The sequence below is a fragment of the Bos indicus x Bos taurus genome, chromosome 19 (assembly GCF_003369695.1).
Source record: "Bos indicus x Bos taurus breed Angus x Brahman F1 hybrid chromosome 19, Bos_hybrid_MaternalHap_v2.0, whole genome shotgun sequence".
NCBI lineage: Eukaryota > Metazoa > Chordata > Mammalia > Artiodactyla > Bovidae > Bos > Bos indicus x Bos taurus.
In genome coordinates, this window is record NC_040094.1 from 8142283 (window position 1) to 8166181 (window position 23899).

The window sequence follows — 23899 nt, forward strand, 5'->3', positions numbered from 1 at the left end:
CTAGTGATGTTGAACATAATCTCATGTTTATTACTTATTTTTTATCTGTATATTCTCTTTGTTGACATGTTTCTTCTTATCTTTTGCCCATTTTCTAGTTGAAATGTTTGGTTTTTAATTTTTGAGTTTTGAGAACTATTTATATATTCCATATATGAAGTCTATTGTCAGACATGTGGTTTGAAAGTATTTTTTTCCCCATCTGCAGCTTGTGTTTTTATCCTCTTAACAGTAACATCTACAAAGCAAAAATTGATCTTGAAAAGGAAAATTTGATAAAATTTTCCTTTTGTGTATTGTGCTTTGAGCATCAAGTCTAAGAACTCTTTGCCCAGTCCTAGATCCTGAAGGCTTTCCCTTATATTTTTTCTAGAAGTGTTATATTTTTCACATTTAAGTCCATAATCCATTTTGAGTTAATTTTCACATAAAGTCTGAGAATTAGCTCAAGTTTCTTTTCTTTTTTTTTTTTGGCCTAATTGTTCCAGTACCACTCTCTTTCCTCCACTGGATTATTTTTGCACCTTAGTCAAAAGATCTTAGGTGACCATATTTGTGTGAGATAATTTATGAATTCTCTATTCATTTCCATTAATCTGTGTGTCTATTTTGCCCATACCACACAGCCTTGATTACCGTGGCTATCTGATGAGTCTGTAGGTATATGAAATTGAGTAGCCTGACTCCATCCACCTTAGTTTTCTTTTTCAAAATGTTTTCTTTTTCACTATAATAGTTTCTTTGTCTTTCCACCTACATCTTGGAAAAATTTGTTCTATACTTACAAAAATTCTTGCTGGGATGTTTATAGTAGTTATATTAAAACTCTATGTCCACTTGGGTGAAATTTGCATCTTTACTCTGTTTTTTTCATAGCAAAGCATTTTATTGCATTTGTTTTTCATGGAAAAGAATTTTATTTTCAATGTAGCAGTGTGTACATGTCAATCCCAAACTCCCAATCTGTCTCTCCCCTCAACACTTTCCCCAGAAGTTCATTCTCTAAGTCTGTGAATCTGTTTCCATTTTGCAAATAAGTTCAACTGTATAATTTCTTTTCAGATTCCACGTATCAGTGATATTAAATGGCATTTGTCTTTGTCTGACTTACTTTACTTAGTATGACAATCTCTAGGGCATTCCATGTTGCTGCCAACGGTATTATTTTCTCTTTAATGACTGGGTAATATTCCCTTGTGTATATGGACCACATCTTCTTTATCCATTCATCTGCTGATGGACATTTAGGGTGCTTCCATGTCTTTGCTAATGTAAACAATGCTACAGTGAATATCAGGATGCATGTATCCTTTTGAATCGTGTTTTGCTCTGGGTTTGTGCCCAAGAGTGGGATTGCTGGATCATATGGAAACTCTATTTTTAGTTTTTTAAGGAAACCGTATACCGTTCTCCATAGTAGATGTACCAATTTACATCCCCACCAACATTGTATGAGGGTTCCCTTTTCTCCTCATCCTCTCCAGTGTTTAATGTTTGCAGATTTTTTGATGATGGACATTCTGACCGATGTGAAGTGATATCTCATTGTAGGTTTGATTTGCATTTCTCTAATAATTAGTGATGTTGAGCATCTTTTCACGTTTCTCTTGTCCATCTACATGTCTTCTTTGGAGAAATATCTCTTGAGGTCCTCTGCCTATTTTTTATTGGGTTTGTTGTTGTTATTGTTTTTAATTGAGCCATATGAGCTGTTTGTAAACTTTGGAGATTAATTCTTTGCTGGTTACATTGTTGGAAAGTATTTTCTCCCATTCTGTAGGTTGTCTTTTTATTTCGTTTATGATTTTATTTACTGTGCAAAAGCTTTTGAGTTTAGTTAGGACCCATTTGTTTATTTTTATTTTTATTCCCATTACTCTTTGAGACAGATTGAAAAAGATATTGCTGTGATTTATGACAAAGAGCGTTCTGCCTATGTTTTCCTCTAGAAGTTTTATAGTATCCAGTCTTACATTTGGGTCTTTAATACATTTTGAGCTTATTTTTGTGTATGGTGTTAGAGAATTTTTTTTTTCAATTGGAGGATAATTGCTTTACAGTATTGCATTGGCTTCTACCAAACATCAACACGAATCAACCATGGGTTTACCATGCCCCCTCCCACTTGAACATCCCTCTCCCCTCCCCTCTAGGTTGTTATCGAGACCCAGTTTGAGTTCCCTGACTCATACAGAAAATTACCATTGGCTATCTACTTTACATACAGTACTGTATATTTCCATGTCACTCTCCCCATGCCTCCCACCCTGTCCTTCTTCCCCCACTCCACCAGCTGTGTCCTTAACTCCATTCTCATTGTCTGTGTCCCCGCTGCTGCTCTGCAAATAGATTCATCAGTACCGTCTTTCTAGATTCCATATATATGTGTTATACAATAATTGTTTTTCTCTTTCTGACTTACTTCACTCTATATAATAGGTTCTAGGTTCATCCAACTCATTAGGACTGACTTAAATGCATTCCTTTATATGCCTGAGTAATATGCCATTGTATATATGTACCACAGCTTCTTTGCCCATTCATCTGTCGATGGACATCTAGGTTGCTTCCATTTCCTAGCTATTGTAAATACAGCTGAAATGAACATTGGGTTACATGTGTCTTTTTGAATTTTGGTTTCCTCCGGATATATGCCTAGTAGTGGGATTCCTGTGTCACGTGGTGGTTTTATTCCTAGTTTTTAAAGGAATCTCCATATTGTTCTCCACAGTGGTTGTATTATTTACATTCCCACCAACAGTGAAAGAGGGTTCCCTTTTCTCCACACCCTCTCCACTATGTTTTGTTTGTAGATTTGTTGATGATGGCCATTCTGACCAGTGTGAGGTAATATCACATCATAGTTTTGATTTGCATTTCCCTAATACTGAGTAATAGAGATCTCTTCAAGAAAATTAGAGATACAAAGGGAATATTTCATGCAAAGATGGGCTCGATAAAGGACAGAAATGGTATGGAACTAACAGAAGCAGAAGATATTAAGAAGAGGTGGCAGGAATACACAGAAGAACTGTACAAAAAAGATCTTCACAACCCAGATAATCACGATGGTGTGATCACTGACCTAGAGCCAGACATCCTGGAATGTGAAGTCAAGTGGGCCTTAGAAAGCATCATTACAAACAAAGCTAGTGGAGGTGATGGCATTCCAGTTGAGCTATTCCAAATGCTGAAAGATGATGCTGTGAAAGTGCTGCACTCAAGATGCCAGCAAATTTGGAAAACTCAGCAGTGGCCACAGGACTGGAACAGGTCAGTTTTCATTCCAATCCCAAAGAAAGGCAATGCCAAAGAATGCTCAAACTACACACAATTGCACTCATCTCACATGCTAGTAAAGTAATGCTCAAAATTCTCCAAGCCAGGCTTTAGCAATACATGAACCGTGAACTTTCTGATGTTCAAGCTGGTTTTAGAAAAGGCAGAGGAACCAGAGATCAAATTGCCAACATCCGCTGGATCATGGAAAAAGCAAGAGAGTTCCAGAAAAACATCTATTTCTGCTTTATTGACTATGCCAAAGCCTTTGACTGTGTGGATCACAATAAACTGTGGAAAATTCTGAAAGAGATGGGAATACCAGACCACCTGACCTGCCTCTTGAGAAACCTATATGCAGGTCAGGAAGCAACAGTTAGAACTGGACATGGAACAACAGACTGGTTCCAAATAGGAAAAGGAGTACATCAAGGCTGTATATTGTCACCCTGCTTATTTAACTTATATGCAGAGTGCATCATGAGAAATGCTGGGCTGGAAGAAGCACAAGCTGGAATCAAGATTGACAGGAGAAATATCAATAACCTCAGATATGCAGATGATACCACCCTTATGGCAGAGAGTGAAGAGGAACTAAAAAGCCTCTTGATGAAAGTGAAAGAGGAGAGTCAAAAAGTTGGCTTAAATCTCAACATTCAGAAAACAAAGATCATGGTCTCTGGTCCCATCACTTCATGGGAAATAGATGGGGAAACAGTGGAAACAGTGTCAGACTTTATTTTTCTGGGCTCCAAAATCACTGAAGATGGTGATTGCAGCCACGAAATTAAAAGACGCTTACTCCTTGGAAGGCAAGTTATGACCAACCTAGATAGCATATTCAAAAGCAGAGACATTACTTTGCCAACAAAGGTTCGTCTAGTCAAGGCTATGGTTTTTCTTGTGGTCATGTATGGATGTGAGAGTTGGACTGTGAAGAAGGCTGAGCGCCGAAGAATTGATGCTTTTGAACTGTGGTGTTGGAGAAGACTCTTGAGAGTCCCTTGGACTGCAAGGAGATTCAACCAGTCCATTCTGAAGGAGATCAGCCCTGGGATTTCTTTGGAAGGACTGATGCTAAAGCTGAAATGCCAATACTTTGGCCACCTCATGCAAAAAGTTGACTCATTGGAAAAGACTCTGATGCTGGGAGGGATTGGGGGAAGGAGGAGAAGGGGATGACAGAGGATGAGATGGCTGAATGGCATCACCAACTCGATGGACATGAGTTTGCGTGAACTTCGGGAGTTGGTGATGGACAGGAAGGCCTGGCGTTCTGCAATTCATATGGTCACAAAGAGTCGGACGCGACTGAGCGACTGAACTGAACTGAATAGTGAGTAATGATGAGCATCTTTTCATGTGTTTATTAGCCATTTATCATCTTCTCTGGAAAAAAGTTTGTTTTTGTCTTTTGCCCATTTTTTGATTGGGTTCTTCCTTTTTCCTGGTGTTGAGCTGCTTGTATATTTTTGAAAGTGATACTTTGTCAGTTGTTCTTTGAGAAGATAAACAAAATTGACAAACCATTAAGCCAGACCCATCAAGAAAAAAAGGGAGAAGAATCTAATCAACAAAATTAGAAATGAAAAAGGAGAAGTTACAATAGACAATACAGAAATACTAAGGATCATAAGAGACTATTACAAACAACTGTATGACAATAAAATGGACAACCTGGAAGAAATGGACAGATTCTTAGAAAAGTTCAATCTTCTAAGACTGAACTGGGAAGAAATAGAAATTATAAAGAGTCTAATCACAAGCACTGAAATTGACACTATGATGAATAATTTCTCAAAAAAACAAAAGCCCAGGGCTGGGTAGCTTTACAAGTGAATTTTATCAAACATTTAGAGAAGAACTAATCCCTATCCTTCTAAAACTCTTCCAAAAACATAGCATAGGAAGGAACATTTCCGAACTCATTCTATGACCCCACCATCACCCTGATTCCAAAGCCAGACAAAGACAACACAAAAGAAAAAGAAAATTACAGGCCAATATCACTGATGAACATAGGTGTAAAAATCCTCAACAAAATTCTAGCAAATGGAATTCAGCAACACATTAAAAGGTTCATACACTATAATCAAGTTGGGTTTACCCCAGGGATGCAAGGATTCACCAAGAAACACAAATTAATCCATGTGATACACCAAATTAACAGATGAAAGATAAAAAATATATGATAATCTCAATAGATGCAGAAAAAGCTTTCGACAAAATTCACCACCCATTTATGATACAAATCTTTCAAAAAATAGGTATAGAAGGAACCTACCTCAATATAATAAAAGCCATGCTTCCCTGGTGGCTCAGAGCTTAAAGCATCTGCCTGAAATGTGGGAGACCTGGGTTCGATCTCTGGGTTGGGAAGATCCCCTGGAGAAGGAAATGGCAACCCACTCCAGTGTTCTTGCCTGGAGAATCCCATGGATGGAGGACCCAGGTGGGCTATAGTCCACAGGGTCACAAAGAGTCGGACACGACTGAGCGACTTCACTTTCACATGATAAACCCATACCAGACATTATTTTCAATGGTGAAAACTGAAAACATTCCCTCTAAGATCAGGAACAAGACAAAGGTACCCACTCTCACCACTATCATTCAACATAGTTTTGGAAGTGCTAGCTATGGCAATCAGAGAAGAAAAAGAAATAAAAGGAAACCACATTGGAAAAGAAGAAGTAAAACTCTCACTGTTTGCAGATGCAGTTTCTACTGTATGTAGAAAACCCTAAAGATATCATCAGAAAATTAATAGAGCTAATCAGTGAATTTAGCAAAGTGGTAGGATACAAAATCAATGCACAGAAATCACTTGCATCCCTAAACATTAATAATTAAATATCAGAAAGAGAAATTAAGAAATCAATCCCATTTACCATTGCAGCAAATAGAATGAAATACCTAGGAATAAACCTACCTAAGGAGACAAAAAAGTTATATACAGAAAACTACAAGATACTGATGAAAGAAATCAAAGATAACATAAATGGATGAAGAGATATTCCATGTTCCTGGATTGGAAAATCAATATTATGAAACTGACTATACTATCAAATGTAATCTACAGATTCAATGCAATACCTATCAAATTACCAATGGCATTTTTCACAGAACTAGAACAAAGATTTTAAATTCATATGGAAACACAAAGACCCCCCAATAGCCAAAACACTCTTGAGAAAGAAGAATGGAGCTGGAGGAATCAACATTCCTGACTTCAGACTATACTACAAAGCTATAGTCATCAAGACAGTATGGTACTGGCACAAAAATAGAAATACAGACCAATGGAACAAAAGAGAAAGCCCAGAGATAAACCCACACAACTAAGGATACCTTGGAACAAAAGAGAAAGCCCAGAGATAAACCCACACAACTAAGGATACCTTATTTTTGGCAAAGGCAGCAAGAATATAAAATGGAGCAAAGATAGTCTCTCTAATAAATGGTGCTGGGATAACAGGACATCTACATGTAAAAGAATGAAATTAGAACACTTCCTAACACCATACACAAAGATAAATTCAAAATGGATTAAAGACCTAAATGCAAGATCAAAAAATATAAAATTCCTTGAGGAAAACATAGGCAGAACACTTACATAAACCACAGCAAGAACCTCTATAACCTAGAGTAATGGAAATAGAAACAAGTGGGATATAATTAAACTTAAAAGCTTTTGCACAGCAAATGAAACTATAAGCAAGGTGAAAAGACAATCTTCAGAATGGGAAAAAAAAATTGCAAATGAAACAACTGACTAGAGAAAGTTATAATTTCATTTTTTTTTTTACATAGCTGTCATTATCCAAGCAGCACTTATTGAAGAGACTGTCTTGTCTTTATTTTATTAGTCTTGCCTCCATTGTTATGAACTCATTGGTCATATGGGCTTTTTTTGGGGTTTCCTATCCTGTTCCATTGATTTTCACTTCTGTTTCTGTGCTAGCACCATACTGTTTCATGACTATAGCTTTGTAGTATAGTCTGAAGTCAGAGAACCTGATTCCTCCATCCCTGTATTTCTTTCTCAAGATTGCTTTGGCCATGCCAGTTGGGTCTTTTGTATTTCCATAAAAATTAGAAATGTTTTCTAGTTCTCTGAAAAATACCAAGAGTAATTTCATAGGGAATCTGCAGATTCCTTGGGAAAAAAATCATTTTGACAATATCAATTCTTCCAGTCTGAGAACATAATGTATCTTTCCATCTGTGATGTCTTTTATTTCTTTCATCAGCATCAGTTTTCTGAGTATGTGTCTTTTGTCTCCTTAGGTAGGTATATTCCTAGGCATTTTATTCTTTTTGATGTGATGATAAATGGGATTGTTTCTCTAATTTCTCTTTCCTATCTTTTGTTGTTAATGCATAGAAATGCAACGTATATCTGTGTTTTAATTTTGTATCCTGCATCTTATCAAATTCATTTGTAAGCTCTAGTAGTTTTAAAATAGCACCTTTAAGATTTTCTATGTATATAGCATATCATCTGCAAACAGTGACACTATTACTTCTTCTTTTCCAATTTGGATTTCTTTTATTTCTTTTTTTTCTCTGATTTGTGTGACTAGGACTCACAAAACTATGTTGAATAAAAGTGAACATCTTTATCTTGTTTCTGATCTTAGAGGAAATGCTTTCCGGTTGTCACTGTTGAGTATGATGTTATCTGTAGGTCTGTCCTTTATTATGTTGAGGAAGGTTTCCTCTATGCCCACTTTCTGGAGAGTTTTTTTTTATCATAAATGGGTATTGGATTTTGTCAAAAGCTTTTTCTACATCTATTGAGATTATCATATGGATTTTATTCTTCAATTTATTAATCAATCACACTGATTGATTTGTGGACATTGAAAAATCTTTGCATCCCTGGGATAAATCCCACTTCATCATGATGCTCGATCCCTTTAAAGTGTTGTTGTGTTTGGATTGTCAGTATTTTGCTGAGCGTGTTTGCATCTGTGTTCATCAGTGATATGGTCTGTAATTTTCTTTTTTGTGGTATCTTTGCCTGGGTTTTGTGTTAGAGTGATGTTGGCCTTATACACTGAGTTTGGGTGTATTCCTTCCTCTGCAATGTTTTCAAATACTTGGAGAAGACTAAGTGTTAATTCTTTTCCAAATGTTTGATATATCTTGCCTGTGAAGCCATCTCATCCTGGACTTTTGTTTGCTCTGAGCTTTTTAATCACAGTTTCAGTTTCAATATTTATGATTGATTTTGTTCACGTTTTCTATTTTTTCCTGGTTCAGTCTTGGGATATTGTACCTTTCTAAGAATTTGTCCCTTTCTTCCAGGTTGTCATTTTATTGGCATCTATTTGCCTGTAGTAGTCTCTTATGATCCTTTGTATTTCTGTAGTGTCTGTTGTAACTTCTCCATTTTCATTTCTAATTTTATTGAATAGAGCCCTCTCCTTTTTTTTCCTCCCTTGGTAAGTCTGGCTAAAGATTTGTCATTTTGTTTATCTTTTCAAAGAACCAGCTTTTAGTCTCATTGATCTTTTCTATTATCTTCCTCATTTCTATTTCATTTATTTCTGCTCTGATCTTTATGACTTCTTCCCTTCTACTAACTTTGGGTTTTGTTTGTTCCTTTCTCTAGTTCCTTTATGTGCAAGGTTAGGTAGTTTGCATTTTTTCTTATTTTCTGAGGTGAGATTATGTTGCTGTAAATTTCCCTCTTAGAACTGCTTTTGCTGGGTCCCTTAGGTTTTGGATCACTGTGCTTTTGTTTTCATTTGTCTCTAGGTATATTTTTTCTCTGATTTCTTTAGTGATCATTGGTTGTTTAGGCTCCATTTGTATTTTTTAGAGTTTTTTTTCTTTTAGTTGATCTCTAATCTCATACCATTGTTGTTAGAAAATATGCTTGATGTGATTTCAATTTTCTTACATTTACCAAGGTTCGCCTTGTGGCCAAGCATGTGAGCAATCCTTGAGAATGTTCCCGTGCAATTGAGAAGAATGTGTATACTGCTGCTTTGGGATGGAATGCTCTATAAATATCAATTAATTCCATCTGGTCTAATGTGTCATTTAAGGCCTGTGTTTCTGTGTTGATTTTCTGTCTGGATGATCTGTCAATTTTTCAGGGGGAAATATTCAGCCTTTCACAAGAGTCGGACATGACTGAGTGACTGAACTGAATTGAACTGAATTCAGTCTTTCAGTATGTAATATAATGTTAGCAATACATTTCTTGGTAGATGTTTTTTTACCAAGCTGAGTATGTCCCCCATAACTATTTTTTTCTGAGAATTGCCAACATAAATGAGTGTTGAATTTTGTCTAATATTTTTTTCTGCATCAATTTATGTGATCACATGAATTTTTTAAAATTTCTTCATATGGTGAATTATACTGTTTTATTTCCAAATATTGAGCCAGCCTTGCATGCCTTGAATAAATGCCACTTGGTCATGTTGTTTAATTCTTTTTATATATTGCTGGATTTGAATGCTAACATTTGGTTAATGATTTTTGCATAAACATTTATGAGACTATTTTGTGATTTAATTTTGTTGGTACTGTCTTTGGTTACATCAGAGTAACTTTAAGTTCTTAAAGTGAATTGAGATGTGTTCTCTCCTTTCTGTGTTCTGAAAGAGATTATATAATATTGGCACTAATTCTTCTCTAATAATTTGGTAAAATTCTCCTGTGAAACTACCTTGGCCTAAGATTTCAATTTCTTTATTATTCTTTTAATAGCACTAATGTTCCCCATTTAATTCTTGATACTGTTAACCAGTGTCATTTTTTTCTTTGTCAATAGAGGTATCAATTTTATTTACCTTATCAAAGAAGCATCTCTTTGTTTCATTGATTTTCTCTAATGTTTTTCTATTTTTGATTTCATTGACTTCTGCTCATATCTTTATTATCTTCTCACTTTTGCTTACTTTATTTTGCTCTTATTTTTCTAGAAACAGAAATTAAATTCAAAGATCATTTCATTGAACATAAGAGCATTATTTTCATATGAAAAATGATCTGCTTATTAATGAGGAAAGGAAGTTTAAAATACAGTAATAGATGAACCATGAAGCCACTTTTAGCGTCTTAAATGACCTCCATAAGTTATAGGAAATATCAGAGGAAAGATTAAAATGTCATTGTCTATAATTATGTACATTTAAAATTGAATTCAGACAGCATCAATTTTTATAAAGAGCTACATCTTTTCAGAAAAAAATTGTTCTGAATCATCACCTATAGATGTATGAATATGTGGATTTCAAAATGATTTATCAAAAATGTATACAAATATTATTATAACCTGTAAAATACTTTTAAGAGGTCCAATGATAATTGCATCAGCAAAAAAAATCCTCTCAAAATTAAAAAATAGTTTTGAGATTCACTCACGTTATCAAGTAACGTCCCATAGGATGACTAAGCAATAATCTGTTGATCTGTTGTCCTACTAATGATCTTTGGACTGTTTCCAGATTGGCTATTTTGACCAAAGTTACTGTAAATGGTCCTATACAACTCTTTTTGTAGATATTTATTTTCTTCTCTTTCGGATAAAAACCAAGGTAGAATAGTAGAGTCAAAAGTATATTATATTTGACTTATATTATATTTTCTTATATATTATATTTATGAGAAACTGCCAAACAGTTCTCCAAAATTGTTATACCATTTTACACTCCCTTCAGCAATCCAAATGCATTCAGTTTATTCCTTACCATCCTCACTAGCATTTGATGTTCACCACTGTAGTAGCTGTAAACTGGTATCTCAGTGTGGTTTTGTTTTGCAATTCTCTGTTGATTCGTCAAGTTGAGCACGCTTCCACATGCTTATTGGCTATTTGTATATCTTCTGTTTTGATGTGTCTATTCAAGCCTTTAGCAGGGGAACTACTATTAATTCCATTTTATAGACAAGAAAATTGAGTCTGAAGTCAAGTCACTTGCCAAAGATTCATAGCTAAAAATTAGCAAACAAATTTTTTAGCCACATTTCCTGAATCTGACTGGTATTTCATTTCCCAAGTACTGTAATTTTTTTTATATATCAGATCCCTGACCTCAGCTTTCTTTATCTGTACCAGTCTACAGCACATGAGGGCCTATTTGACAAGGTTTGGTAGAAGAAGGTACAGATGCGGGAATGATTTTAAGTTACCTGAATGCAGCAGTGTCTTTTTCAAACAGAACTCAAACAATTGCACGCTAATTCTGGGGTCCTTGTGTGATGTCCGATGCCATCTCAGGCAGCAATCTACTTGCAGCCTCAACTACTCAGTGCTGCCAAACCCAAAATTAGCTCTTCTTGTTCAAGAGCAAGTGTGTGTCACTGGCCTGCATGTAACTCTCTTCAGTCTATGTAGTTTTAATCAGCTAAAATAGCCACAATTTCTTCCACCCACATGTCACATTGCACTAAATTTATATTTGGCTGATGAAGTGTAAATGCTTTTAAGTTCTTGATTTTCTCACTCATATATCTAAAGGAGAATATGTAGTGTGGTGTATGTGTGTTTTAATTTAAGAAGTAAATGTATTTGAGAGCTGGACTATACGAAAAATGCCCACTTTGATGCTGAAGGTAAATCACTGAAGGAGCAGTGAGACTGAATGACTGTTAATAGCTCTGGCTGTATTTGATATGCTGAGTTTGAGTGTTGAGGATCTGAGAAATAAGTGGGACTTTGTGACCTCCCTTTCAAACCAAGTGGAGACTATCCTAGTTAGATTGGCAGCGCAGACGGAAGGCGCCTGTTGCAGTCCTTTTAATCCTCTCGGAGTAAAGTCTTGGATTTTCCCCCTAAATAATGAATGAAGTGAATAAGCCATTGAGCCTCTAATTCCATTCAATGCCTTTGCTCTCCTGCGAGGTGTATCCGGTAGGTTTGACAATGCCACAGAAGAATTACATTGAGTACTTGGCATATGTAGTCCTTAAAAAAGCTCTGCTGAGCAAACTTACAAAGTGGCCAGGGCACCTCATTTGGCCCCTCCTGCGTCTGCTCTCATGGGATTTCAGAGTCTGGGACACAGTAAAGAAAGGGAAATGGGACAGAAGACGGAAGACAGAACTAGGCCAGAAATAAAAGGGCTGTGCCAACATTTGTAAGGAGAAAATGGGAATAATAGAGATGAGGCTAAATTTTAACAAGATGGATCCTTAAAGCCTTCTTTTAAAGTATTATTACAAATTCTTTAACTTTACTTTTATTTCTTCCTGTTTGTCTTTCTTCTTCATTAAATACCTCTTTAGCACTATGGGTCAGAAGCTCCAACATTTGCACAGCAAACTTGATCTGGCATTTTTAGAAAAAAGGGAAAGAAGTTTTTCCTTTTTGCTAAGCGTAGTTTTAATGGTTAAAGTGGCGTTTACAGTGCAGGGTTTACATGGCAGTGTAGACTGCCTTCATCATTTATGGGTCCTGTCCTGCAGCTATAGGTCTCCATTATCATGTTTGAATGAGCAAATAAAATTTAGGTCTTCACTTTTCCTTTCCATTACTATTTTGAATTCTCAACTCTTTGTGATTAATTACAAAGACTTTTGTCTTCTCTCTGAAGATGTGGTATCATGAAATTATCAAAATAAACCATTTGTCAAGCTGGGAGGTATTCCTTGTAGAGATAGGCAGATGGGCAATCTGGTGAGGACTGGATCCCAAGGCATCCATGCAGCTATCATCTAAGGAACACACAGGCTGAAAATGAGATGGAGAAAGCAGCCTATAAAAGAGGGCAGGCCTCTTCAGAGGTTCATTTATTTATCAGCTAACCAAGGATAAGAGGACCTGTTATGAAATTTGGTCACAGGCACCTAGAATTCAACTTAACAAGACTCAAACTCCAAACAGAAATATTTCTAGTTTTGAAATATGATTTTATGAAACTCCATTTTTGGCTGGCATTCAGGAGAAAAAAATAAATGAAGGTGGAAGGAGAATTTCCTCTGTGGCTTGATTGACCACCAAAACTACCAACTATTACTCATGCAAATCATTCTTCAGTGAGTGAGGACCCAGGATAATCAAAGGATCAAATGCTCCCATGCAGTGTGGTAAACGCGTACAAAAGCATCAGCCCTATCAACAGCAATATCTTGTTGACTTTCTCCAAAGAAAATGTGAATAAATACAGGGCTCTATTAATAAAGGAAGGACATCTAATCATTTTTTAAAAACAAATATTCCTGATAAAGAACACATGTGTTACAAGCAAAATTACATTGTACTGTAGGGAAAGAAAGTTCACCTATATAAATTCTGCAGCATTAGAACATACAGTAGACTCTCCATATTTATGGGCTCTGCATCTGTGGATTCAAGGAAGCACTGATGAAAGATACTCAGGAAAAAAATTTCAAAAAGGTCTGAAAAGCAAACAAATTTGGCATGAACCAGCAACTATTTACATAGCATTTACATTGTATTCAATATTATAAACTACCTAGAGGGGATATAAGGTATACAGAAGGATGTTCATAGGTTGTGTTGTGCCATGTAAGTCCCTTCAGTCATGTCCAACTCTTTGCGACCCCATGGACTGTAGCCCGCCAGGCTCCTCTGTCCATGGGATTCTCCAGGCAAGAATACTGGAGTGGGGTGCCGTGTCCTCCTCCAGGGGACACAATACCTCTCAAACCTAGGGATCAAACCCACATCTCCTGCAGTTCCCGCATGGTAGGCAGATTCTTTACCATCACCAGGGAAACCCACTCATAGGTTATATGCAAATACTATACCATTTATCGGAGCAGGCAATGGCAAGCCACTCCAGTACTCTCATCTGCAAAATCCCATGGACGGAGGAGCCTGGTAGGCTGCAGTCCATGGGGTCGCTAAGAGTCGGACACGACTGAGCGACTTCACTTTCACTTTTCACTTTCATGCTTTGGAGAAGGAAATGGCAACCCACTCCAGTGTTCTTGCTGGAGAATCCCAGGGACGGGGGAGCCTGGTGGGCTGCCGTCTGTGGGGTTGCGTAGAGTGCGACACAACTGAAGTGACTTAGCAGCAGCATACCATTTATATAAGGGACTGGAGCACTGGGTGGGGGGTGTCATGGAACAATCTCCTGTGAATACAGATACAGAGCAACGACTGTATTTCCAGTACAGACCAAAAGTAGCTGAGTGGAAATAAAGCAATTTATCTTTGCAGCAGCATGTGCAAAGTGCTCTCAGAGGTCTTTTGATATCATGAGATGTTAGAGTCAGAAGTGCCCTTCAAGATATTCTAGTTTAACCCCTTCAATTAATAGAGAAGAAAGTTGAAAGGGTTGTTTGGTTTTAAAAAGGAGTGGGGGGCAAGATAATCTTTCAGAAGATTCGAGCTGATGTCAAGAGACACTACATACCAACCTGCTCAGACTGTTCTGCAGAAAGGAACAACAATTCAGCATGCCTTCCTCTTTGACTCATAAGAAAAGTGTGAATTCCAACCACGTAGTTGGCTTTCTTGCTAGACTGTTGCTGATTTTGAAGTTAACAAACTAAAGCCCATTGTGAAGCACTATTTGGAAAATCAGAACTAAACTTACACTCTTTGTCATGATCATTTTTTTAAGAAGATGACAGATTGGGCCTGCAGGAGGAGAGAGATTCCACCCTTGCCAGGAATAAGAGGATTCTCTTTCTGGTTTGTTATTTTTATTGTTTTCCCCTGTGCTTCCAAGAGCAGGTTTATCACCAAGGCTGTGGACAAGGCTAGGAATGTGGTGGACAATATGACAACAACTTCCTGCCTGGGGTATCCCTGAATGGCCAGAACAGTCAACATATAATCAGACAATCTACAGCTGCACTGTTGCTGCTGATGTCTTCATTATGCCTGTGATATTCAGCTGGGTAATTCATTTCCCGAGTATGGCAATATCTCCTGATACGCTTAATAAGTGGAATGTAATTTTGTAGCTTTTCAAAATGAAAGCCTACCCTGCATTTAGCTTTGTCCTAATATGGGAAACAATGATAGCTGCCATTTGGAAACAGCATTGTACTGTTCAGCTTTTTAGAGCAGGTTGGGTCACCAAACCACAAAGGCAGGAAACATTAGTGATTGAAATGACACACTAGATGTGGGTCACTTCATGTCCTTTGTAATGACCTTTTTACCTGCCTCTGCATTTAACCTTTCTAAGGCCACGACTGTATTCTACAAAATACAGCGGTCTTGCCAATGATGTAAAATTAGTTAATTAATGGTTCCAAAGATGTGGTGGGCTTTGACAGTCACTTACCAATGCTGTCCTGAAATGGAAGAACTACAGGAAAAATAAGAAATGTGACCCATGGGTAGTATCCAACACCCTCGCTGCAATTTTTCTTTAAATTAAGGACAAAGTATAAAATTGAACAAGAACTTGGGAAAACTCTGGGAGATGGTAAAGAACAGGAAGGCCTGGCATGCTGCAACCATGGGGCCGCAAAGAGTCGGACACGATTTGGTGACTGAACCACAACAGCAAAGTATAAACTACATTCCTCTGAGTTCTATTCAATTCAGTTGAATTAAACATAGATGTACTGAACATCATTTACCATGCACAGGTTGAGCTCAGAGACATGACTCAGTGACCCAAATGTCAGGCACATCTGAGCCCTGCCCTCTTGGAGATCTCAATACAGTAAGGAAAGAAGAGACCCAAGTGACTCTAAGAAAGTTAAACTGTGCTAACAGTACTAAAATAGCTACAGATGCCACAGAGACAGAAGAGAAAGATGCTTATTCCATTTGGGGAACATAAAAAAAAAGGTTAACATGCCGTCTCCAAGGTCTTCTACTTTCCAATCTGAATTCTTTTGAGAAATTCTGTTCTTCTTTAGAATCTTACTGGAGTCAACTTCTTATTTCTCAGAGTTAGGACTCTTTGTCTTATGTGATTTCTAAGTGCTTTCCAGTCATCATCGATGATGATCAGTCCCAAGTATCCCAAATGAAAATGGAGAAGTCAGCATAAAAGTAGGGCAGCTTATCTTTGTTTCTACTACCACACCTGCTTTCTTGACTTCATAAAAGTAAATCCTACTATACAGAGTCTTATTGGCAGCTGCAAAGTAGAAACAGATTCTATGCTAATACATTTAACTACATATTTTCATATTAAGATTTTCTTTAAAAAAAAAATAGGAGGCGAAAAAGAATACAACAGAGAATAGGAGAAAGTGGAAAAAGAGCATACTTATAACTCAGAAGTCATCTTCTTATTGTTTATTCGCTAAGTCTTGTCTGACTCTGCAACCCCATGGACTGCAGCCCACCAGGCCCCCTTCCCAGGCAAGAATACTGGAGTGAGTTGCCACTTCCTTCTCCAAAGAAGTCATGTATCTTTCAGTATTTTGATTTATCAGCTTGACTACTTTAACTTGTATGCTGAATCCTTATACAAGTCCTTATGGACTCTGGTTTCCATGCTTCCTGATAAAGAGTGATATGATTTCATGGGTAGGTATACATGTACACAAGGTTTTGAAATCATATATTCTGAAAGTCGCTTTATTGTCCTGATCTAAACAAATTCTTTCACTGAATTATAAGTGCATAAACAGTATCAACATTTTAAAATTATTTGAGGATTCTACACAACATTCTTAGAGGAAGTAAAGACACAAAAATGCCTTTGGCTTTGAGTTGCAAACAAAAGATCTCCCCAGAGAATTAGCAGAAATGAAAGTTGTGAATGGAGAGGATTCCCAGTGTTTCTGAGATGGTTCATCATCCTCCCCAACAACCTCTTTATAGCCCAAATCTCACTACACAGAGGCATGATCAAGATCCATTTAGCAACCAATTTACTGTAAATGCTTTTCTTTATGATAAAATACAGTATATCAAGGAAGGTAGATGGTCTTGGGGGTGGTTGTAAGGAGAAGTAACCTGTGCTAATTCCTCTTGGAGAGATTTAGGTGAATGCTGCCACCTATTGATAGGTGAAATATATGCCACAAAATCCTACTCTGATGTGGTGTTGTACTAATTAATGTTTATCAGAGCAGATCTCATTACTCAGTTGGCCAAAACATTTTAACAGCCCTAAGTTCATAATTCTTCATGTATTTGTGAGTTAAAAAAAATAAGTATGTTATACTAATTTAAAACAACTCACAAATTATATTTCTGGTAAGAGGCAAAGGAGTGAGGTAGAAATGAGGTAAAAATGTCATGAGCTTTGCAATCAGAGATCTGGGTTGAGTCCCAGCTCAGCCCCTCAGCACATAAACAAGTTAATTGATCTCTCTGAACTCTAGTTTCCTCATCAGGAAAAAGTGGATAATCCTCTTTGTGTGAGGATTCAGTGATACTGCTGCATAACACACAGGAGGCATTTGATAAATGGCAGCATTTATTATTATTTTTCACAGAGTTATTAAAAGTAACTATTTCTGATGCAGGGATTGGTAATATGACAAACCACATCATGTATCCGACTCTGGTGAATTCTTCTGTGTGGTTCAATTATCCTTCAGCAATGCTGCTTGTCTAGTATAGTATCTTTGACATTCAAAATTAGGACAGTGTGAACATAAATATTAGAACTTTAAGTGTGCCAATTGAGAAAATGAGGATAAATGAGCTTCATTACCAAATGTCTCTGGACTGCCCTAGAGGATATATGGGGCTGAGCAGATAAAGAATTATGATAAAAACTTTGGAGTTGTGTATAAATGGGGCTTTGTGACCTGCTGGATAAGGTGGAGACTTAGAGTCAGATCCAGGAGGTTCACATTCCTGCCTCTGCATGGTGTGGGGGGATCCTGGGCTCACACAGACAATAGGGGATTCATAGCTGGAGAATTCTAATGATGACTGAAAGGAGGGTGGCAGCCAGAACAAGAAGACTTTTCAGAAGCAGGACCCTGATTATCACATTGGTGCTACAGCCCAGCGAGAGGCTGCTGAGAGGCCGAATGAAGCCGTTCTTGGAAAGCTTTCAGTGAAGTGTTTGTAACCTCCTTAAGAGAATCCCATTTCTCAAAAATGCAACGCTGGAAAATCTCACATGATTAGTTCAGATAAACACCCTGTCATCAAATCACACTAGAAGTCATACGGACCATCTCTTTTTGAAGAGTCTTTTTGAATGTCATGAGTCTAGTTTCCAAGACTTAGAGAGAAAAAAAAAAAAAAAACCAAAAGAGGGTATCTCAGGATATTTGAGGACCTTTACTTTTAGTCTGAAAGGTCAACTGGTGCTTAAAACAAAATAATCAAGAAATACCATGCCTATGAACAGTTTGCACCTTTTGAAAAGGTCTGCTTGGGATTGAATAGCCAATGCCCTCCCCCATCCCTTTTTCTTTTTTCTTTGGGGCTTAGAAATTGAGAGGGAGGAGGAGGAAGAGTTTCACATTCATTACTAACAACTTCACACATAATAAGCATGTTCAGATACACCCTGGGGTGTTAGTTTTCTTTTCCTATTTTTTTTTTTTTTGTCTCCTTTTTAGCAGCTTTCGATAAGTAGCACATTTTATTTTTGAAAAAAGAATCAGAGCCGTTACTGAGCAGCCGCGCCCTAAGGAAGGTCAGGAGATTAGGGAGCGGAAGTAGGCTGGCCAAACTCTTTGCTGACCACAGTAAGGGACTGCTGCTTTCTTCCCATAATTTAATTTTGAGACTCTGGTGAAAAGGTACCCCCTTAAAAAATTCTTTGCTGGGGAAAAAAAAAAAGAGTGAAAAATTGTTAGAAAATGATCATCAAAAAGTGATCAATTTAAATTTATGTCTTACAAACAAACCACATGGAATTAACCGCAGGGCAGATGTGTATTGGCAATGGATATTCTCAAAATATGGGCATGCTTTTGCAGGAGAGACTGGACATCAGTCGCCTCTGATGTTGGCGGGTTTTGGACTAATTTCACAAGTGTTCTGAAATTCTAAACGTGGTACTTCACAAATCAGAGACCAGTATAGTACTAAAAGGAACCTTTGAATTTAACTGGCCCAGCTCCCTCATTTTACAAGTGGGAAAAATGAGACCTCACAATAGAAAGTAACTTGCCCAAGGTCACACAGCTGATGAGGAGAGCTCCATGGCTCAAGCTCAGAGTCCACACCCCAAACCAGGGTTCTTTCCACTGTAAATAATTCAGAGATGGGAAATTGCAAACCCTCACATTTAATTGGGAAATCTTCTTTCAAGGGAAATTCTACACCCGTCTCCTTGCAAATGGCCCTGGATCTTTGCAGGCACGTGTGCTAAGTCACTTCTGTTGTTGCTGACTCTTCGTGACCCTGTGGACTGTATCCCGCAAGTCTCCTCTGTTCATGGGATTCTCCAGGCAAGAATACTTGAGTGGGTTGCCATGCTGACCCAAGGATCGAACCCATGTCTCTTATGTCTCCTGCATTGGCATGCGGGTTCTTTACCACTAGTGCCTGCAACTTTATCTGTGGCTGAATGGCTTCTTCAAAGCCACCTAGGCACATTCATCTGACTCCAAGGACTTGGTCTCCTGCTCTCTTCTCTGTCTTCAAAAGGTGCTCAGAACATTACATGAATGCCTAAGTTATTTCTATGTTTGATTACTGGGATTGAGTAATGCCATCATGATCTGCCATCATGCAAGTTAAAACTCAACTTCTTTCACCGTCTCACTTCCTCCACCTGTACCACTGACAAATCCTATAAGCTCTACCTCCGAAGAATGTCCCGTGTTCATCTCCTAATTTGTACACTCACAGACCCTCAACAGCAATGTCTTCCTGCTTACAGATTCTTACCACGTTAGTTCATGGCCCATGATGGCTAGACCAGAAGGATCTTTAGTCAACTGCACTGATATTCTCCTGCTCAAATCTCTGTCAACTGTACATAAAGTCCAAACTCTTTAACACAGTCTTTAGCCCCTGCCTACTTTTGAAACTTAAATTCCATTAGGTCCTCCCATTACCACTTACCCAGCCCAACTGGACTACTTGTCAATCCCCAAATATTCCAGGAATTCTGTGCATTGTCTCCATTCCTTTCTCTTCTTTCCAATGTTTGGAGGTTTTCATTCCTCCAGATCCAGTTTAATGCAACCTTCTCTGTAAATCTTCCCTATGTATCCCAGAAGGAAGTAATAATTGTTCTGTTCCCTTAGCACATTGCTCATACTTTTACGACATGTATTTAATTCTGCCCTGTATTATAAGTCACATCTCCCTCACTAAATAGATCTCTCCTATCTTTCAAAAGGTATCTCATTCATCTTGGTAGCCCTCCTCACCATAATGTTCCATCCAAATCTTTGCACATAATAAGCACTTTTCTTTCTTAATATTTATTGAAAAAAAAAATTTATTGAGCATTTACTATCTGTAAGACACTGGGCCAGGCAGGGTAAGGGCTGGAGGGAAAAATTTTTTTAAATAAGTAAAATGCAATCCTTGTCTTCAAAGGAGCTTTAATCAGTGAGACACACTCATGAATGACCTAAGCAAGTGAACTAACTGTGGGGGTGGAACTGGGTGGAGGGGAAGTGCTGAGTATGGACCAAACATTCTCAGTGTTCCAAATGAGAACTCTGATTTTATGATATGGAGGGTGGGGCGATGGAGGAGAGGGAGAGGAAAAGAAAGAGTACGTGAAAGTCACTCGGTCGTGTCCAGATCTTTGTGACCCTATGGACTATACAGTCCATGGAGTTCTCCAGGCCAGAATACTGGAGTGGGTAGCCATGCCCTCCTCCAGGGGATCTTCCCAACCCAGGGATTGAACCCAGGTCTTCCACATTGCAGACAGATCCTTTACCAGGTGAGCCACCAGGGCAAGTGGCAAGAAGCCCAAGAAAGAGCAAGGCTGCTTTAAAAAAAAAAAGAAAGAAAGAAAGAAAATCAAAGAGCAGGCAGAGTTAGAAAGGAACTCATGTTTGTTAATTAATTGAATGTGCTGATCTGTATACATGGAGGCACATGTACAACACCTACAGGGAAGAGACTATTGAATAGAGTATGAAACAGAATATTTAGAAAATAAAATCATTATGGGATTCAAAAAAAAAAAACAACAACAAAAAATGCTATCTCTGGGCTCTGGTCATTATTAGGTCTGACTGGTCCAACCCATCCTTCCCCCCAGTACCAGAGTAACCTTCCCAAAGAGGGACTATGATCACTTAACTCTCTGTTCAGATGTTTGTTGTTAAATGAATCAGCATCAAATAATTGCAGGCTTTTGTTAGGTGTTATGGAGAATACCAGTTTGTAGGGATGAGACAAACTCCCGGAAACAGCTGGAGAACAAAAAGCAAGAACATGCTGTGAAAGTGCTGGAGGTGGTATGGGACAAAGTAAATGTGTGATTGGACTAATGGAGACGGAATAGTCAGAAAAGACAAGCACTCAATGATGGCCACTTGGCAAGAAAAATTACACGTACTAAGTGAACTTTAGGGTTCCTTTCAGTTCTCAGACCCCTGTTATTCTTTGAGATGGCTTATTCATCATTCAATAAATACACGCTAAGTGCTTCAACAAAACACTCTCTAAGTATATTTTGAACACCTTCTATAGGCCAGGAACTCTGCAAGACACTCACGATGGAGCAGTGAATAAAAGACTTTGTATTTAAACTCTTACAGTAAATGGGAATGATTGATGTCAAACAAAATGCAAAAAAAAAAAAAAAATTGTGATGGATATAATGATGGGAGGGTATAAAGTGCTATAGGACTACAGAGTAGGAACCCTAAAAGCTCAGGGACTAGAAAACTATCCCTGAGAGATGATGTTTGAATTGAGACTCAAACCATACATTAGTTAGCCAGACAAAAGGGACTGAGCATTCAGACAGAAGAAAATCATATGCAGAATTCTGGAGTTAAGAGACAGCATTGCATGTCCAAGGACTTGAAAGATATTCAAAAAAGTTACAGCATGAAGGGCAAGTAGGAAGGTAACGAGAAATTAGGCTAGAGGGACAGTCAGAGCCAGACTAGGGAGAATTTTGTGAAAGTATGATGGGGGTTATTATTTATTGATAATTTTTTCATAACATTACATATTTGGCATAGTGCATCTAGCCTACTAAGTAATAATAAATGTCTGTTGAAGAGTGGATTAAGAAATGAATGGACGAATGGTTCTCCTTTTCAATAGACTCAGTCTCAAGTGTTTGCTCCGAAAAGCAGCAGCAATAGTATAGGAGGCATCACCCACTTAGTTTTGCATAGCAGATTGAACTAATGACCCCTGGGAGGCAGCCCCTAACCTCAGGAGAATTACTGAGAGTCACCTGGTTTACCCCAGCAGATGGAATTTAAGTCAATCTGCATCAAAAATCAAAGCCTTCCTAGAGATAAGGGTAAAGTTTTACCTGGCAATCACTTAGGTTTAAGCTGTGAGAGGGTAGCCTGACTCTTTTTTAATCCTTAATGAAAAAATTAGCCTTCTCAACCTCAAGGGCATGCATATTCCCAAACTAGATTATTTCTATCAATGCCTCCATGGACAAATAAGTTCAAGAAGAGAAAAAGAGAAAGAAATCCAGAGAGAAACTTTCCCTTTCAAATGAGAAAAAAGTACAATTGTGCAAAGCCAAACTAAACTCCTCCTTTGGACACCCAGGTTTTATGTCACTGAGCCTTATCTCGGATCTCAGCCCCAGAACAACTACTTGTTGGGGATGACTAAGCTGCCAGGATGAGGTGCGGTCTCTATAAAGCGGGAAGACTTTCAAGAATACAAGATGCCACTCCCAGGATTCTAATTGATAACCAGGACATATATTAACACTCCACCCTCTTGCTTATAACCAAGAGACTTTCTCCTGGTTTGTTACAAAGTCACAGTCGAAATAGGGGAGTTAATTGAGCTCCAGGTATAAATCACAGGCCAGGGTCAGTGCCTAGGAAAAGGGTCCAAAATTATTTCTAAAGTCATTACAGAAGCTAAGCTTTCATTTGGCAGAAACAGAATCTGAATAGAGCTTTAGAAAGATTTTCAGTGCTGTTGCTAGGGACGTGTGTGTGTATCTATGTGTGTATATGTGTGAGTGTGTGTGCATATTCACATGTGCTCTCAATCAACAATGCCTCCCTAAACATAATAAGCAGCCTGTGGAGGTCATTTGCCATTTTATTTCAGAGAGAAATATGAAAAATGCCTACATAAGTGGCTTTCTAGGAAATCCATTCTGTGTGTCTTACTCGTCGCATAACGCATAACCCCGTGAAGGGAGCCAGGTGCATCCAGATGTGTCTGTAATGAAAGCACTGGAATCTTCTTCCTAAAAACTGAGCCTTTAGGTGTCCTAAGTCCCAAGTCTGTTGATTACTTTCTCAGACCCAGCTCAGACAAAAACTGGCATTGGTTGAGCAGCCCCAGGGGGATTGGGACCTTTCTAAAGATGCCCCTTGTTCCTACTAGGAGAAGGATTGCTCATGTGCCACGAGGTGAGAGGATACGGCTGCCACCTGTGGCTTCTGGTCCCAAGCAGCTGTGGGTGTAAGAGGGTATCTGGCCCCAGGAGGCTGTGGACCATTTGCAGTCACAGACTGCTGGAAGGGCTCCAGGATGCCAGGCGACATTTCTTCCCCTGCAGTTCGTACAGGGCAAAGCTAACTGGCTGCCTCATCGCCCCTTTGCTCATCCTTGAGTAACAATCTTTTCCGATTCAGTCTTGTTTGCCATGAAGCTTATTTT

The 23899-nt window shown here is 38.2% G+C and overlaps 1 protein-coding gene across 1 annotated transcript in view; it reads left to right on the forward strand.

Annotated features, from left to right (window-relative positions):
- The window catches only part of ANKFN1 (ankyrin repeat and fibronectin type III domain containing 1), a 299993-nt gene that overhangs the window by 90363 nt on the left and 185731 nt on the right, over positions 1-23899 (forward strand). The gene's annotated exons all lie outside the window — the stretch shown is intronic.